We start from the raw sequence: 17,628 nt of genomic DNA on the forward strand, positions 1-17,628 counted from the left end.
TCTGCTTACTAACCTTACAGTTCGTCTATGACTGATGAGCCAATATGTGCCGTCTTTTTATGTTTTATCTTATGTCAGTAAACTTTTCAGCACACATTGATCACAGCGCGAACACACTCAGGGGGGAAGTCGGGAGTTCACAAGCATAATTTTGAATGTCGATTATATAGTTAGTTGGTGTGTGGACTGCAAATGCCGTTCATCTAATTCTTGTGCTTTACGTGTTAGCTGCTTCGCAAAAGACACATTTTGTCGCAGGTTCTTTGTCACTCCGTGTGCTGACGGTGTATACGATCACTTTATGTGGACATCTGAATGCTGCTTTGTCCACAAATATCACCATTAACGCTTCTGGTCATGGCCAAAGCAGTGACAATATGATGTTACGGGCAGCAAGCCCGCTAAGAGTTGTACGAGTGCTGAGTATTTGTTTGAGCGGTTTGTGGCTGGCAAGTTGCTGTGATGTGGCTGAGATAGGTAAGTCAGGCTCGACTCAGTACAGAGCGGCCTTGCAATCACGGCCCTGGTGTGGGTGGCAGGCAGTCGCGAGTTGGCGGCATGGAAATCCCCCCAGTGCAACACCACCCATCTTCTCAGATGGCCAGTGGGGGAACTCAGGTGGTGTGCCCGGACTGACAGAGCATATAAAATGAAAACCTGATATATTAACTGAATTGCGATAGTGACACAAGCTCACTAAAATATATACCACGATCACATGATTGCGAGGCTTGTTTTTTAAGTAAGTACCGTTTTGCCACACCGTGGCCGCTGCGCTGCGGTCGGGGCTCTGCGCATGCGCACTGGGTGCCTACATCTGCTGTCTACGCACTGACGTCATTATAGTCTGAGTCTTCCTTGTTTACGTTGTGTACTGAGTGTTTAAGATGCCTCCGATAATCGTGAGTCCCGTCGACTGTGAAGTACGGGCTGTTATAGGATTTCGTAGTGCTAAAGGCCTAAAAGCGATCGATATTCATTCTGAGATCTGTGCAGTTTACGGAGAAAACATTATGAGTGATGGCATGGTAAGAAAGTGGGTGAGAGCATTTAAAGATGGCCGCTCAAATGTGCATGATGAACAACAGAGTGGGCGTCCTTCAGTCGTTACTGAAAGTTTGGTGCAGGAAGTGGACAATAAGGTGAGAGGAAACAGACGCTTTACGATTACCTCCTTCCGGGATGACTTTCCTAATGTTTCTCGTAGTGTTTTGTATGGTATTGTGACCGAGCACTTGAATTACTGAAAACTGTGCGCACGTTGGGTACCGAAAATGTTGACGAATGTGCACAAAACCAAACGTTTACACAGTGCATTGACTTTCCTTGAGCGGCACCACAACTACACTGATGATTTCTTAAGCCAAATTGTTATGGGCGATGAAACATGGGTGGCCTACGTCACACCAGAATCAAAGCAACAGTCCATGGAATGACGGAATTCAGATTCACCCAGAAAAGTGAAGTTTAAGCAAACAATTTCTGCCTGGAAAATCATGTGCACAGTTTTTTGGGACAGAAAATGAGTATTGCTTGTGGAATTTCTGCCTTGTAATGAGACAATCAATGCAGCAGCTTACTGTAAGACATTGCACAATCTGCGCCGTTCAGTTCAGAACAAAAGACGTGGCAAGTTGAGCAAGGGCATCGTTTTGCTGCAGGACAATGCCTGTCCGCATGTGGCGAATCACACCAAAGATCTCATCACATCTTTTCGATGGGAAACTCTAGATCATCCTCCATACACCCCCGATATTGCGCCCAGTGGCTACCATCTGTTCCTGCACTTGAAGAAACACCTGGGTGGTCAGCGTCTTCAAGACGATGACGAAGCCGAAACAATGGTGATGCAGTGGTTAACGAGTCAGGCGGCAGTCTTCTATGAGGAGGGTATTCAAAAACCGGTACAACGTTAAGACAAGTGCCTCAATATTGACGGAAATTATGTAGAAAAGTAGATTAAGGTACAGGCTTCCATGTACAAATAAAATTATTGAGATATCTTAGCACATCTGTTTTTAATTTCAAAACAGTACTTACTTAAAAAACACGCCTCATATTATCAATGAAGTTATTAACATTTAAAATTCTTCTTCTTCTTCAGTCTTCAGCCATCAGGTTGGTTAGCAGCAGCTCGCTGTGCATTTCTGTTTTCACCCTTCCTCTTGAGAGTGGTATAGGTGGTGCACCTGATATCCTCCATGATTTGGTTTATCTATAAGGGGCGTTCAGTAAGTACAGTAAATATGGCAACGTATTTTTTTTTTGGCCAATTTCGGTTTTAAGAAAATGTGGAATTCGTTGTGGGACATGTTAAAGTATTCCCGCTTCAGCCCCTATATTTTCATAAGGTACAGATAGGTGACGGCGCTATATACATCCTTCAAAATGGCGTCTGCAATGGGGGTGCATTCCAAGTAGAGAGCTGTCACTGAGTTTCTTTTGGAGAAAAACAAGAGCATCGCAGATATTCGTAGGTGCTTGCAGAATGTATACAGAGACATGGCAGTAAACAAAGGCTCGGTTAGTTATTGGACGAGGCGTCTGTCATCATTGCAACAAGGTCGCACAAACTAGTGCGATTTCCTGCGTGTCGGCCGGCTGCACTCAACTGCGGCTCCTGCGACATTGAAACGTGCAGACACTTTCATTCGAGGTGATCGACGGATCACAACCAAATAACTCACCGCACAACTGTGGATGACGGCGAGGTTATTGATGCAGCAAGAGGTTGACTTCAATGTCGACCAGTAGAGTGACATACAGATCCTCCCAAAAAGTGGCGTAAGGCCGTTGTATTGAACGGAGATTATGCTGAAAAGTAGGGTTTTGTAGTTAAAAGAGAGAAGAATAATACGTTGAATTGAAATCTTGAACAAAGCCAACCTGCTTTCGGGAAAAAAGCCTACCCAGGAAATCATGAGCATTTAGCTGTAGCACCACATCCCGAAGGCTGTTATTTTATGTTCTTCTGCTTCTCTGACAAGGGAACCTCCCCATCGCACCCCCCTCAGATTTAGTTATAAGTTGGCACAGTGGATAGGCCTTGAAAAACTGAACACAGATCAATCGAGAAAACAGGAAGAAGTTGTGTGGAACTGTGAAAAAATAAGCAAAGTATACAAATTGAGTAGTTCATGGCAAGAAAGGCCACATCAAGGAAACTGGAAACAAAGGAGCGCCGTGGGCTCGTGGTAACGTGAGTAGCTGCGGAACGAAAGGTCCTTGGTTCAAATCTTCCAGCGAGTGAAAAGTTTAATTTTTTATTTTCAGTTTCTGTGACAATCTCTTATGTTTTCATCACTTTTTTGGCAGTGATTATCACATTCACAAGAAAACCTAAATCGGGCAAGGTAGAAGAATCTTTTTACCCATTCGCCAAGTGTACAAGTTAGGTGGGTCGACAACATATTCCTGTCATGTGACGCACATGCCGTCACCAGTGTCGTATAGAATATATCAGATGTGTTTTCCTGTGGAGGAATCGGTTGACCTATGACCTTGCGATCAAATGTTTTCGGTTCCCATTGGAGAGGCACGTCCTTTCATCTACTAATCGCACGTTTTTGCGATGCGGTCGCAAAACACAGACACTAAACTTATTACAGTGGACAGAGATGTCAATGAACGAACGGACAGATAATAACTATGCAAAAATAAAGAAAGTAAAATTTTCACTCGAGGGAAGACTTGAACCAAGGACCTCTCCTTCTGCAGCTGCTCACGCTACCACAGGACCACGGCGCTTGTGAGCTCACAGTCTCCATGATGCTGCCTATGTGGCCCATGGACTACTCAGTTTGTATATTTTGCTTATTTTTTCATAGTTCCACACAACTTCTTCCTGTTTTCTCAATTGATCTGTGTTCAGTTTATCAAGGTCTGTCCACTGTGCCGACTTATAACTAAATCTGAGGGGGGTGCGATGGGGAGGTTCCCTTGTGAGTATCCATGTTTCACTCCCGTACAGTTGCACACTCCAGACAAACGTCTTTATGAAGTCTTTCCTGAGACGTTGCCGATGCTGCTGGATATGAAAAGGTTTATTCTTTTGTTAAAAGCAGCTTTTGCCTAATGGATTTGGCTTACAATATCCATCCTTGATCTTCCATCTGAATTTTTGCTCCCTAGGTAGGCAACGGATTGGACGATTTCCAGTCGCTCATTGTTAAGTCAACATTGAACAATGATGTTTTGTCTACTCACCATTACGATTTTTGTTGTATCTTTATTAATTTTCATGTTATACGAAGCACTGAGGATGGTTTCTATCTGGTCCAGCATCGCTTCTAATTGTTTTATATCTTCACTTAACACCGCCATGTCATAAGCAAATCTCAGCATGTCTATTTACTTACTAATAATTTTAATTCCTCTTGTAGTTCCCAGTTTCAACCTAGCGTCATTTATTGCCCTCTGAATTTGTCCACTGAACAAGGCAGGAGCACCCCTGTTGTACAACATGCTCAATAGTGGCTTCAGCTTGATTTTCTCCACATCTTATCACAGCCGACTCTTCTCTATACAATCACTGCACTACTCTTCTGCCTTTGTACTTTATGCCAATATCTCTCGGTGTCTTAAAAACCTGTCGCCAGTTTGCCCTGTCAAATTCTTTTCTCTGTCATTGAAAGCAATGTATGTTTCTTGGGCCTTCTTTAGTCTTTTTCAAGAATGAATCGTAATCCGAGTATTGCTTCTCGTGGGCCCACACCTCCTCAACAGCCAGACTCGTCGTCCACGACCACTGCATATACCCTGACTGCGATCCACTTTAGAACGATAGAGGTCGAGCGCAGATGTTTCCTTCGGTATTGCCACTGTGATACATTTTTTTAAGTTTCGTACATAACTTGAATTAAGTGGAACTGTTCTTCATGTAGCTATTCTCCAGCAGCCTTGATGAGTTCTGCTGGTGTATCACTAACTTCAGTGGCTTCCCAGGTTTTTAAATGCCTCACTGCAAGGTCGAACTCATCGTGCAAGATATAGTCTCCCTCTTTTTCTGGATCGACTTCCTCAATGTTTCCCATTTCAGATCTTTGTTGTTTCCTGTAGAGAGTATTTCACGGTATTCTTGCTACCTTTCTGTTGCTGATATAGTTCTATTTCATCTTCATTTTGGACACCATTACATTTTACTAGTATGTTTCTAAAGAAGTTTTTAATAGATTTATAGGCACATTCCAGCTTTTCTACCTTGATCATTTCATTCATCTCTTTGCACTAGTCCTCCAAGAATTGTTGTTTAACATGTTTTGATTCTACGTTGATTTCATTTCTCAATGCTCCACGCATATTGCATTTGTGTTTCCCCACTGTTGTCTTGTTTCGGCTTATGTATTAAATTTATTTTTTTACTATACTTTCTGTAATCCATTCTCTTTCATGCTTTGCCTTCTGCCTCCCAACATCTTCATTTACTACTCGTAGTATATTACTTTGGCCAACGGGCTTGCCGCTGTGGTAACTCCGATTCCCGTCAGATCACCGAAGTTAAGCGCTGTCGGGGTGGGCTAGCACTTGGATGGATGATCATCCGGTCTGCCGAGCGCTGTTGCCAAGCGGGATGCACTCAGCCCTTGTGAGGCAAACTGAGGAGCTACTTGAGTGACAAGTAGCGGCTCCGGTCTTGTAAACTGACATACGGTCGAGAGAGCGGTGTGCTGACCGCATGCCCCTCCATTTCAGCATCCAGTGACGCCTGTGGGCTGAGGATGACACGGCGGCCGTCGGTAACGTTGGGCCTTCCAAGGCCTGTTCGGACGGAGAGGATATTACTTTCCAAGGACTCCCATCTTTCTTCAACATTTATGGTGCTGGCCATAACTGTAGTCATATTTGTTTGTTCTTTGCAGTCGACATAATACATCATTCTTTAGTCTATCAGATCCCATTTCTCACCAGCTCTTTTCTTAAATTTTTTGAATTTTGGATCAAGTTCTCCTATGACTATATTATGGCTACTATCAACGTCTGGGCCTGGGTAGCTTCAGTCTTTTTCTTGGTTCCATAACTTCTGTCTAACTGGAATGACGTCGACCTGATATCTCTCCAGTGGCCTTCCATGTATACTGTCTCCGCGGATGGTATTGATATTACTGGTTGATGTTCTGTACAAAACTCTGCTAATCCATCTCCACGTTTCTTTTCTCGAAGCCCAAAAGCACCTACTATAGTAGGATCTCTTCTTTCTCCCCCTGATGAATTTTTTTTTCTTGATGTTGGCATGTACACTTGGATTATCACTGTCTTGTTCGGTTTTGTGTCCTATTGTACAAGTAGCATTCTTCTGTCTCTTGGTTGTAACCTTCTACTCTATGTCCAAGCTCCTTGCAAAGACCCACTCCTAGCCGTCTTTCTCCCCGTCGCTCCTCTATGCATCCCATATGTATAACTCTGCAGTCGCCACTCCAGAAGTCTCTACCATGTGGCCGTCTCATCTTGCTCACTCCTCACATATCAATTCCATTCTTGTCATTTCCAGCTTGAGGTTTTCTAGCATGCCACACCCCACTAATGTTCAGACATTCCTTGCTGCAATTCGTTTTCTTGTATTCTTCATAATTTTTTTTTATTAGAAATGGAATCTGCAGTCCCCTACCAGCGATCCGAATGGGGGACTATTCTGGAATCGTGTATAAAAGTACGCTTTATATCCATTACACAAGTAAATGTGGAGGTTTCCCCTTGCCTTCCACATTCTATGCCCCCCTCCCCCCTCGTGACGAGATATTCCGCCTTTAGGAAGGATTTCTCCTTGAAAGGGCTAGGGGAAGACCTTGAGCCCTACCGGCTCTACATCCACCGAAGTGGCCGTTGGCACGTGGTAGAGTGGAAACCCTTATCCCAGAAATCATTTGGTCCCTCTATTTGTTAGCTGTTTGTCACATACGTTGCCCGCTCTCTACCAAGGACAGCTGAGCGTCAGGTTTTCTTTCAGCGAGCCTAGGACCAAAACGGCATTTTCTAGTCTTTCTAGTGCTTTAGAGAGGTTGAAATTATTATTCCTTATAAAACCTGTAACTAATGATACAGACATGCAGTGTACACATGATACGTTTTAAATCTCATGACACAAGCAGTGAAGAGATCAAGTCACTATTATTGCTAAACAAATAAGTAAATCGTTATAAATAAGTTCAGAATAACATTCAGAAAAGTGCGTAAGCAATGATTTTGCCACTTGAATCCCCGTCAATGTTTGCTCTTGTTAGATTCTGTTTGGCAACTATTAGATATTTAAATGGTTTTTAAGTCGACATTTGACTAGCACAAGGCTGCAGTGCTAAGAGGTGTGAAGACATTGGTTTGGTTACTGTGGGAAGAGATGGAAAATTACCCAGCAGTTTTTTATGCATGTTATAAAGCATATAAACGTTATAGTACATCTAGTTTTCATGAACTGTTGTCAGGTTGAAAACACACTATATTGACTAACGTGGTGATCTTATGACTAAGGATGTAACTCGTAAATAAGCAAGAAAGACAAAGCTCGCGGTCTTTTATCGGTGAGCAGTCAGGTCGGTAAACGGTAAAACTGGAAATTTGTGGTAAGTTCCTATGGGACCATTTTGCTGAGGTCATCGGTCCCTAGTCTTACACACTACTTAATCTAACTTAAACTAACGTACGTTAAAGACAACACACACACCAATGCACCAGGGAGGACTCGAACCTCCGACGGCGGGAGCCGCGCGAACTGCGACAAGACGCCAGAACGTGAGCCGGTAAACTGTCTTGAAGTACACACATCAAAAAACCTTTTGCATCACCCCGGTTCCCAGAACTCCTGAAGACAGACGTTGACTGTGGACATTGTGTCAAAGACACAGTCCCTTTGACTTTTCAGAGATGTCACTAAACCTGGCCAAAGATGTAAACAACCATGTATGAGCAGCGCCTAGTAGACGAAGGGGGTCTCACAGCCGATGAGTTCCAGTCATTCCACAGGAAGGAGGTACACGACTCGGGCTGTCAGTAGTTCAACCATGCCTAGATGGTCAATACCGCGGTTCGATCGCGTCCGCATTGTTACTTCGTGCCAGGAAGGACTCTCAACAATGGAAGTGTCCAGGCGTCTCGGAGTGAACCAAAGCGACGTTGTTCGGACATGGAGGAGATACAGAGAAACAGGAACTGTCGATGACATGCCTCGCTCAGGCCGCCCTAGGGCTACTATAGCAGTGGATGACCGCTGCCTACGGATTATGGCTCGGAGAAACCCGGACAGCAACGCCACCATGTTGAATAATGCTTTTCGTGCTGCCAGAAGACTTCGTGTTACGACTCAAACTGCGCGCAATAGGCTACATGATGTGCAACTTCACTCCCGACATCCATGGCGATGTCCATCTCTCAACCACGACACCATGCAACGCGGTACAGATGGGCCCAACAACATTCCGAGTGGACCGCTCAGGGTTGGCATCACGTTCTCGTCACCGATGAGTGTCGCATGTGCCTTCAACCAGACAATCGTCGGAGACGTGCTTGGAGGCAACCCGGTCAGGCTGAACGCCTTAGACACACTGTCCAGCGAGTGCAGCAAGGTGAAGGTTCCCTGCTCTTTTGGGGTGGCATTATGAGGGGGCGACGTACGCCGCTGGTGGTTGTGGAAGGCGCCGTCACGGCTGTACGATACGTGAATACCATCCTCCATCCGACAGTGCAACCATATCGGCAGCATATTGGTGAGGCATTCATCTTCATGGACAACAATTCGCTCGCCCATCGTGCACATCTTGAGAATGACTTCCTTCAGGATAACGACATCGCTCGACTAGACTGGCCAGCATGTTCTCCAGACATGAACGCTATCGAACATGCCGGGGATGGACTGAAACGGGTTGTTTATGGACGACGTCACTCTCTAACCACCCTGAGGGATGTACGCCGAATCACCGGTGAGGAGTGGGACAACCTGGACCAACAGTGCCTTGATGGAGTTGTGGATAGTATGCCACGACAAATACAGTCATGCATCAATGCAAGAGGACGTGCTACTTGGTATGAGAGGTACCGGTGTGTATAGTAGTCTGGACCACCACCTCTGAAGGTCTGGCTGTATGGTGGTACAACATGCAATGTGAGGTTTTCGTGAGCAATAAAAAGGGCGGAAATGACGTTTATGTTGATTTCTATTCCAATTTTCTGTAGAGGTTCCGGAACTCTCGGAACCGATGTCATGCAGTGTGCATTATGTGGCCAGAGAGCCACTTGGGTTTAAGCGTCTTATTTCAGTCTTAGAACGTTTTCCGAAACCTAAATGGTGTTGGAATCCCGAATTTCAGTGAGAGAATATTTTAAACCAGACGAAGTTTGTTGCTTGTTAAACACACGTAGGCAGCTGTGAACTGTGACAAATTTGCTGCACTGTTTATATTCGTTAGTGGAATAAACTTGAACGTTCTTTAGGTACGATAACAGTGTAAATGGACATTAGATTTTCCAGTTAATGTTGACGAGATTTTACTTTGTTTAACTTTGAGATTTGGGCTTTAGGTTTTCTTGATAATGTTGCATGGATCCAAGCACTTATTCCACACTTGCTGCTGTCTTTGATGCTCTGTTTGCGCTGGGAATCTATATTTTCCTTGCTATTATGACTCACTGTTGTGTTACGTTATCAACGTGAAATAAACTTTCGCATATATTTTTTATGCTTATTTAAGTAAACACGATATGAACCCACAGAATTATTTCACATTACATATCATTTTCAGGTAGTGAAGGGAGACGAAAATTTAATATTCATGGGTGACTGGAATTAGATAGTAGGAAAAGGGAGAGAAGGAAACATTGTAGGTGAATATGGATTGGGGCTAAGAAATGAAAGAGGAAGCCGTCTGGTAGAATTTTGCACAGAGCATAACTTAATCATAGCTAACACTTGGTTCAAGAATCATAAAAGAAGGTTCTATACATGGAAAAATCCTGGAGATACTAAAAGGTATCAGATATATTATATAATGGTAAGACAGAGATTTACGAACCAGGTTTTAAATTGTAGGACATTGCCAGGGGCAGATGTGGACTCTGACCACAATCTATTGGTTATGAACTGTAGATTAAAACTGAAGAAATTGCAAAAAGGTGAGAAGTTAAGGAGATGGGACCTGGATAAACTGACTAAACCAGAGGTTGTACAGAGTTTCAGGGACAGCGTAATGGAACAATTGACAGGAATGGGGGAAAGAAATACAGTAGAAGAACGATGGGTAGCTCTGAGGGATGAAGTAGTGAAGGCAGCAGAGGTTGAAGTAGGTAAAAAGACGTGGGCTAGTAGAAATCCTTGGGTAACAGAAGAAATATTGAATTTAATTGATGAAAGAAGAAAATATAAAAATGCAGTAAATGAAGCAGGCAAAAAAGAATACAAACGTCTCAAAAATGAGATCGACAGGAAGTGCAAAATGGCTAAGCAGGCATGGCTAGAGGACAAATGTAAGGATGTAGAGGCTTATCTCACATACAGCCTACAGGAAAATTAAAGAGACCTTTGGAGAAAAGAGAGCCACTTGTATGAATATCAAGAGCTCAGATGGAAACCCAGTTCTAAGCAAAGAGGGGAAAGCAGAAAGGTGGAAGGAGTATATATAGGGTCTATACAAGGGCGATGTACTTGAGGACAATATTATGGAAATGGAAGAGGATGTAGATGAAGATGAAATGGGAGATATGATACTGCGTGAAGAGTTTGACAGAGCACTGAAAGACCTGAGTCGAAACAAAGCCCCAAGGAGTAGACAACATTCCATTAGAACTACTGACGGCCTTGGGAGAGCCAGTCCTGACAAAACTCTACCATCTGGTGAGCAAGGTGTACGAGACAGGCGAAATACCTTCAGACTTCAAGAAGAATATAATAATTCCAATCCCAAAGAAAGCAGGTGTTGACAGATGTGAAAATTACCGAACTATCAGTTTAATAAGTCACAGCTGCAAAATACTAACGCGAATTATTTACAGACGAATGGAAAAACTGGTAGAAGCCGACCTCGGGGAAGATCAGTTTGCATCCCGTAGAAATGTTGGAACGCGTGAGGCAATACTGAACTTACGACTTATTTTAGAAGAAAGATTAAGGAAAGGCAAACCAACGTTTCTGGCATTTGTAGACTTAGAGAAAGCTTTTGACAATGTTGACTGGAATACTCTCTTTCAAATTCTAAAGGTGGCAGGGGTAAAATACAGGGAGCGAAAGGCTATTTACAATTTGTACAAAAACCAGATGGCAGTTATAAGAGTCGAGGGGCATGAAAGGGAAGCAGTGGTTGGGAAGGGAGTGATACAGGGTTGTAGCCTCTCCCCGATGTTATTCAATCTGTATATTGAGCAAGCAGTAAAGGAAACAAAAGAAAAATTTGGAGTAGGTATTAAAATCCAGGAAGAAGAAATAAAAACTTTGAGGTTTGCCGATGACTGTAATTCTGTCAGAGACAGCAAAGGACCTGCAAGAGCAGTTGAACGGAATGGACAGTGTCTTGAAAGCAGGATATGAGATGAACATCAACAAAAGCAAAACGAGGATAATGGAATGTAGTCGAATTAGGTCGGGTGATGCTGAGGGAATTGGATTAAGAAATGAGACACTTAAAGTAGTAAAGGAGTTTTGCTATTTGGGGAGCAATATAACTGATGATGGTCGAAGTAGAGAGGATATAAAATGTAGATTGGCAATGGCAAGGAAAGCGTTTCTGAAGAAGAGAAATTTGTTAACACCGAGTATAGATTCAAGTGTCAGGAAGTCATTTCTGAAAGTATTTGTATGGAGTGTAGCCATATATGGAAGTGAAACGTGGACAATAAATAGTTTGGATAAGAAGAGAATAGAAGCTTTCCAAATGTGGTGCTACAGAAGAATGTTGAAGATTAGGTGGGTAGATCACGTAACTAACGAGGAGGTATTGAACAGATTTGGAGAGAAGAGAAATTGGTGGCGCAACTTGACTAGAAGAAGGGATCGGTTGGTAGGGCATATTCTGAGGCATCAAGGGATCACCAATTTAGTATTGGAGGGCAGCGTGGAGGGTAAAAATCGTAGAGGGAGACCAAGAGATGAATACATCAAGCAGATTCAGAAAGATGTTAGTTGCAGTAGGTACTGGGAGATGAAGGAGCTTGCACAACATAGATTAGCATGGAGAGCTGCATCAAACCAGTCTCAGGACTGAAGACCACAACAACAACAGCAACATCATTTGTAAGGACAGAAGCTGAAGTAATGAATTGTGCAGAGGCTGGAAAATGAACGGAGCTCTCCTGCTTAGTAGGAAGATATGTTATCCACTCCACCACTCTGGCATTCTAAGTAACACAACTACCCTAGTCCAACGCCCAACCTTACACAAACTACACACGTCAGTCTATCTTCATGTGCTTGTTAAGGAGGACATTTCAGTAAAGCAGTTCGTGCAAGCATGTTAGCCAGAATGGTGTGGTAGGGTGAGTAAGACATGTGCTTAATAAGCAGGAGTACTGGGATCAAGTCTCGCCGTTCGCACGCTATTTTAATTCTTTACTTCAGCCTCTACCCTTGTCGAAGATAAAGCTGAGACTCATGTCTCCAGGAAAACGTAATTCAATCAGATCAATAGAGCTGTCATTCAGTTTTCACTATTCATTTACCTATTTATTTTCTTGTTCTCTAATTTCAGTCCTTACGAATGGACTCCATGGTTGATCTTTACTTCCCTTACGGGCCAGAAAGCATCCGTGGATGACAAACCCCTTTTGATTAATGGAGCCATACCGCAATTTAAGACCGTGCACTTGCCCTCAGTTTGTTTCGTTGTAACTGATTGATCTCGACTGGGGATTAGTAATATTCTGCATGCGATCAGTAGCACAGAAATAGGATTGTCTCGTCCAGTATAAACTGTTGTTCGCATAACCAGCAGTAACGTTGAACTAAAATATCGGTTGATTTGCTTCGAAAGGTATGACTTCAGACGACTATGTTGTGTCTGTTTATACCTCTGATACAGAAAATATCTGGGTGCGACCGGCTTTGCCGTTATGGTCTTCTGCCTGTCATCATGGTCGCACAAAGATGTTCGTTTGGCATCGACACAACGTCAGAAAAATCAGGAGAGAGAGAGGAGAAGGTTCGCGCCGTAGCTAGCTGAAAGCCAGGGCCAGAAAGTGTCCAGTCTCCACCTGACACTCCAACAACCATCGCCTGATCTCTCTCCCATACGGCCTATTGCCTGTGCGAAAGTGGTGCATAGTGGCTTGTTCGCCAGCATGTTTCAGGAGAACAAAAAACTTTTGCTGAGAGGACAATCCTACTCGACAGGTAGGCCGCAGTGGATTGTACTCGGACATTTCTAACGAAAATTTAAATGTAAAACCTTTACTAATACCAATTGAAATTTTTACTACACCTTCAGACTGGGTGGGTAACCTGGACATCTCAACCTGGTGAAACAGACTTCCTGAAGCAGTATATGGGACGCATCGTTTTACAAGAATTGAGAAATTCGAGGGCGTGCTGAAAAGTAATGCCTCCGAATTTTATGTGTTAATACTCTCAAACATTTCTAAATAAAACAAACGTTATTAACATTCTATATCTTTAAACTTCATGTGTACATATTTGTAGCCCTTCGCAGCTAGAATGCTCCAAATTATAGCATGTAACATAGTGGTGTGTAACCTAACCATCTCGATGTATGAGAGCCGCGCGGAGTAGCCGCGGTGTTTGACGCGCTATGTCACGGATTGCGCGGCCCATCTGGAGGTCTCGAGTCCTCATTCGGGCATGGGTTTGTGTGTCGTTCTTAGCATAAGTTAGTTTACATAGTGTGTAAGTCTAGGAACCGATGACTTCAGCAATTTGGCCCTTTAGGAATTCTCAAACATTTGAACAGTTTTTTGATGTATGAGAAGCAGGGTACTCTAATTGAGTTCCGAATTCGAAGAGTTCGTCCACATATGGAGCATCCTCTCCTTCAGCATGCCAGAACACGCACGAGTGGTGTGACATCTGCAACAATCCGACGCGTTCGGTTCACTGTCATCGATCAGCCTCTGTACAGTCCCGACTTGGCCACAACCGTGTTTCATCTGTATTCAGAACTAAAAAGAACACCTTGATGGATTTCGCTTTGTTTTGGATGACCTTGCACTCGTGGTCTACGGAAAGTGTCTTTGATTCGTAATCAAAACGTCTTCGGTCGCGGGTTCGAATCCCGCCACTGCTTAAATTATGATTAATGGTCAACATTGAGGGCCGAAGACTTCCGGCATAAGAAGTCACCTTCATTATGCCAACGGCCTTGTGGAAGGAGGCGGAGGAGCGGACAGTGGTTCAGGGCACTCTCTTGTCCTAGGGGTGGGAAATTGCCCCTAAAGGCGGAAGAATCAGCACTGATCAACGGCATTAGGATGTAGAAGCCAATAGAAACCACTGCATTAAAGACACGTAACGTGTATCCACACCACATTTGGCCTGTAATTGAAGAAGTGTCATGATGATCTCTCCATTGGCAAAAGATTCCGGAATAGTCCCCCATTCGGATCTCTGGGAGGGGACTGCCAAGGGGGAGGTTACCATGAGAAAAAGACTGAATAATCAACGAAAGGATAACGTTCTGCGAGTCGGGGCGTGGAGTGTCACAAGTTTGAAAGTGATAGGAAAACTAGAAAATCTGGAAAGGGAAATGCAAAGGGTCAATCTGGATATAGCAGTTGTCAGTGAAGTGAAGTGGAGAAAAGACAAGGATTTCTGGTCAGATGAGTATAGGGTAATATCAACAGCAGCAGAAAATAGTATAACGGGAGTAGGATTCGTTATGAATAGGAAGGTAGGGCAGAGAGTGTGTTACAGGTGTACTTGGAAAAGGCCGGGTGATGCGGGAAGATTTCAGTTAGATTACATCATGGTCAGACAGAGATTCCGAAATCAGATACTGGATTGTAAGGCGTACCCAGGAGGATATATATACTCAGATCACAATAGAGTAATGATGAAGAGTAGGCTGAAGTTTAAGACATTAGTCAGGAAGAATCAAGACGCAAAGAAGTGGGGTACGGAAGTGCTAAGAAATTACAAGATATGGTTGAAGATCTCTAAGTCTATTGATACAGCAATAAGGAATAGCTAAGTTGGCAGTACAGTTGAAGGGGAATGGACATCTGTAAAAGAGCCATCACAGAAGTTGGGAAGGAAAACATAGGTACGAAGAAGGTAATTGCGAAGAAATCACGGGTAACAGATGAAAAACTTCAGTTGATCGATGAAAGGAGGATGTACAAAAATGTCTCGGGAAACTCAGGAATACAGAAATACAAGTCGCTGAGGAATGAAGTAAATAGGAAGTGCAGGGATGCTAAGACGAAATGGCTGCAGGAAAAATGTGAAGACATCGAAAAAGAAATGATTGACAGAAGGACAGACTCAGCTTACAGGAAAGTCAAAACAACCTTCGATGACATTAAAAGCAAGGGTGATAACATTAAGATTGCAACGGGAATTCCACTGTTAAATGCAGAGGAGATAGCGGATTGATGGAAAGAACGCATTGAAAGCCTCTATGAGGGGGAATATTTGTCTAATGTGGTAGAAGAAGAAACAGGAGTAGATTTAGAAGAGATAGGGGATCCAGTATTAGAATCAGAATTTAAAAGAGCTTTGGAGGACTTAAGATCAAATAAGGCAGAAGGGATAGATAACATTCCATCAGAATTTCTAAAATCATTGGGGGAAGTGGCAACAAAACGACTATTCACGTTGTTGTGTAGAATGTATGAGTCTGGCGACATATCATCTGACTTTTGGAAAGTTATAATCCACACAATTCCGAAGACGGCAAGAGCTGACAAGTGCGAGAATTATCGCGCGATCAGCTTAACAGCTCATGCATCCAAATTGCTTACAAGAATAATATACAGAAGAATGGAAAAGAGAACTGAGGTGAGAATAAATATATAGACTTGAAGATTAAAAATGTAGAATGTTAATAATATTTGCTGTATTTTAAGAATTTTATGAGTTTCCACATAAAAAATTTTGAGGTATTATTTTTCAATGCACCCTTGTATATAATTATTTGGTCTCAGTTATTTAATGATGTGGTTTTAAGTTCTACTTGGTGATAATTATATTGCAACAGTGTGATAGTACAATCTTGTACTGCGGAATTTATCAGGTAACAATAGAACGCCATTGCCATCATTGAGCAGTGGCGGATACAGAAAAACCTCAAGAAATGGGCACTAAAAATATCTTGAGCTACCTTTAATTTTACCGTAATAAAAAATAATCAAGGCTCATGCAAAGCTTAAGAAAGTTTTATTTAAACTGATTATACACATATACAAAACAATGCCATCTTATGACATAAAAAAGTTACAATCGTGGTTCTCTTCCTTAAATGATGAATTCTATGCTCCTATTCTTCCTGGTAAATTGGTTGATTACATCGTCAGCCGGCCGTAGTGGTCGAGCGGTTCTAGGCGCTTCAGTCTGGAGCCGCGCGACCGCTACGGTCGCAGGTTCGAATCCTACCTCGGGCATGGATGTGTGTGATGTCCTTAGGTTGGTTAGGTTTAAGTAGGTCTACGTTCTAGGGGACTGATGACCTCAGATGTTAAGTCCCATAGTGCTCAGACCCATTTGAACCATTTGAATTACATCGTCAATAGGGCAGTCTACTTCAGGGCGAGTGTTCAACAGAGCTAAGCCATTAAGTCGATCCTCCTTCATTGTCGACCTCAGCCACGTCTTTGTACGCCGCAATGCTAAAAAACTTCTTTCTACATGTACAGCGTGTGCAAAGTAGGGTAGTCAGAGCTAAGACAATCAGATAACGTTTGCATAACAGAATCAAGATCATCTTGTGGTGCAGATCTTCTTGTTGTGTCCGTGTTTGCTACGAAAATGGGATGAGAAGTTCCGCCTTATGCAAGACACCAAAAAAGAAATGGTGTCTTGTATAAGGCGAAACTTCTCATACCAGAATCAAGATTATTAAGGGCGTTTATGCTCGTTTGCTTGTATTGAAGGATCTTTCCCATCAGTCTCTTTTCAATCACAAAGAATGATTCTTCTTCGGAGAACGGTAATTCAGTTAAGCACTGATTCAATTTATGTGCCAGATCATTACCATCATGTTTCATTAGTTGTCAGGGCAAAAGTGTGTTGAGTTTTAACTGATAAATATTTTCTTCAGCAAAACAGTCGTAACGTGGTCCAATGGCTCAATGTTGGAATAAAAATAGCTTTTTTTCCAATATGTCATAGCATCATCATTATGATTGCAGTTTTATGACCAAAGTGGCTATCACCATTAGCTCTCATGCCGTCGCACACCCTGAGCGTCGAATCTAATTTTGCTTTTGCCACCGCGACGTCCAAGCTAGGGTGTTGTAAGATTTTGCTGACTGGATATGTTATTCTCATAACGTCACTCAGTGGAAACTTAGTGACAATAAACTCGCAATTAGAGAGAGCTCGAAGGAGAATATTGGCTTTGTCGGGTTGCTGTTCTATCCCTCCCACTGTATTTCTTTAAGAACTTTGCAAACTGTTCAGAGATCAGCTGCAAATTGAATAACAGCACCCTGTCGCTCAACCCATCTCATTTGACAATGTGACTGCGGCGAGTGTTTTAGGTGACTTCA

General features: G+C 43.0%; 1 protein-coding gene across 2 annotated transcripts in view; it reads left to right on the plus strand.

Annotated features, from left to right (window-relative positions):
- Window positions 1-17,628, plus strand: part of LOC124776302 (ATP-binding cassette sub-family C member 4-like) — a 380,895-nt gene that overhangs the window by 153,403 nt on the left and 209,864 nt on the right. The gene's annotated exons all lie outside the window — the stretch shown is intronic.

This window comes from Schistocerca piceifrons, chromosome 2, assembly GCF_021461385.2.
Source record: "Schistocerca piceifrons isolate TAMUIC-IGC-003096 chromosome 2, iqSchPice1.1, whole genome shotgun sequence".
In the NCBI taxonomy this organism is placed as follows: domain Eukaryota; kingdom Metazoa; phylum Arthropoda; class Insecta; order Orthoptera; family Acrididae; genus Schistocerca; species Schistocerca piceifrons.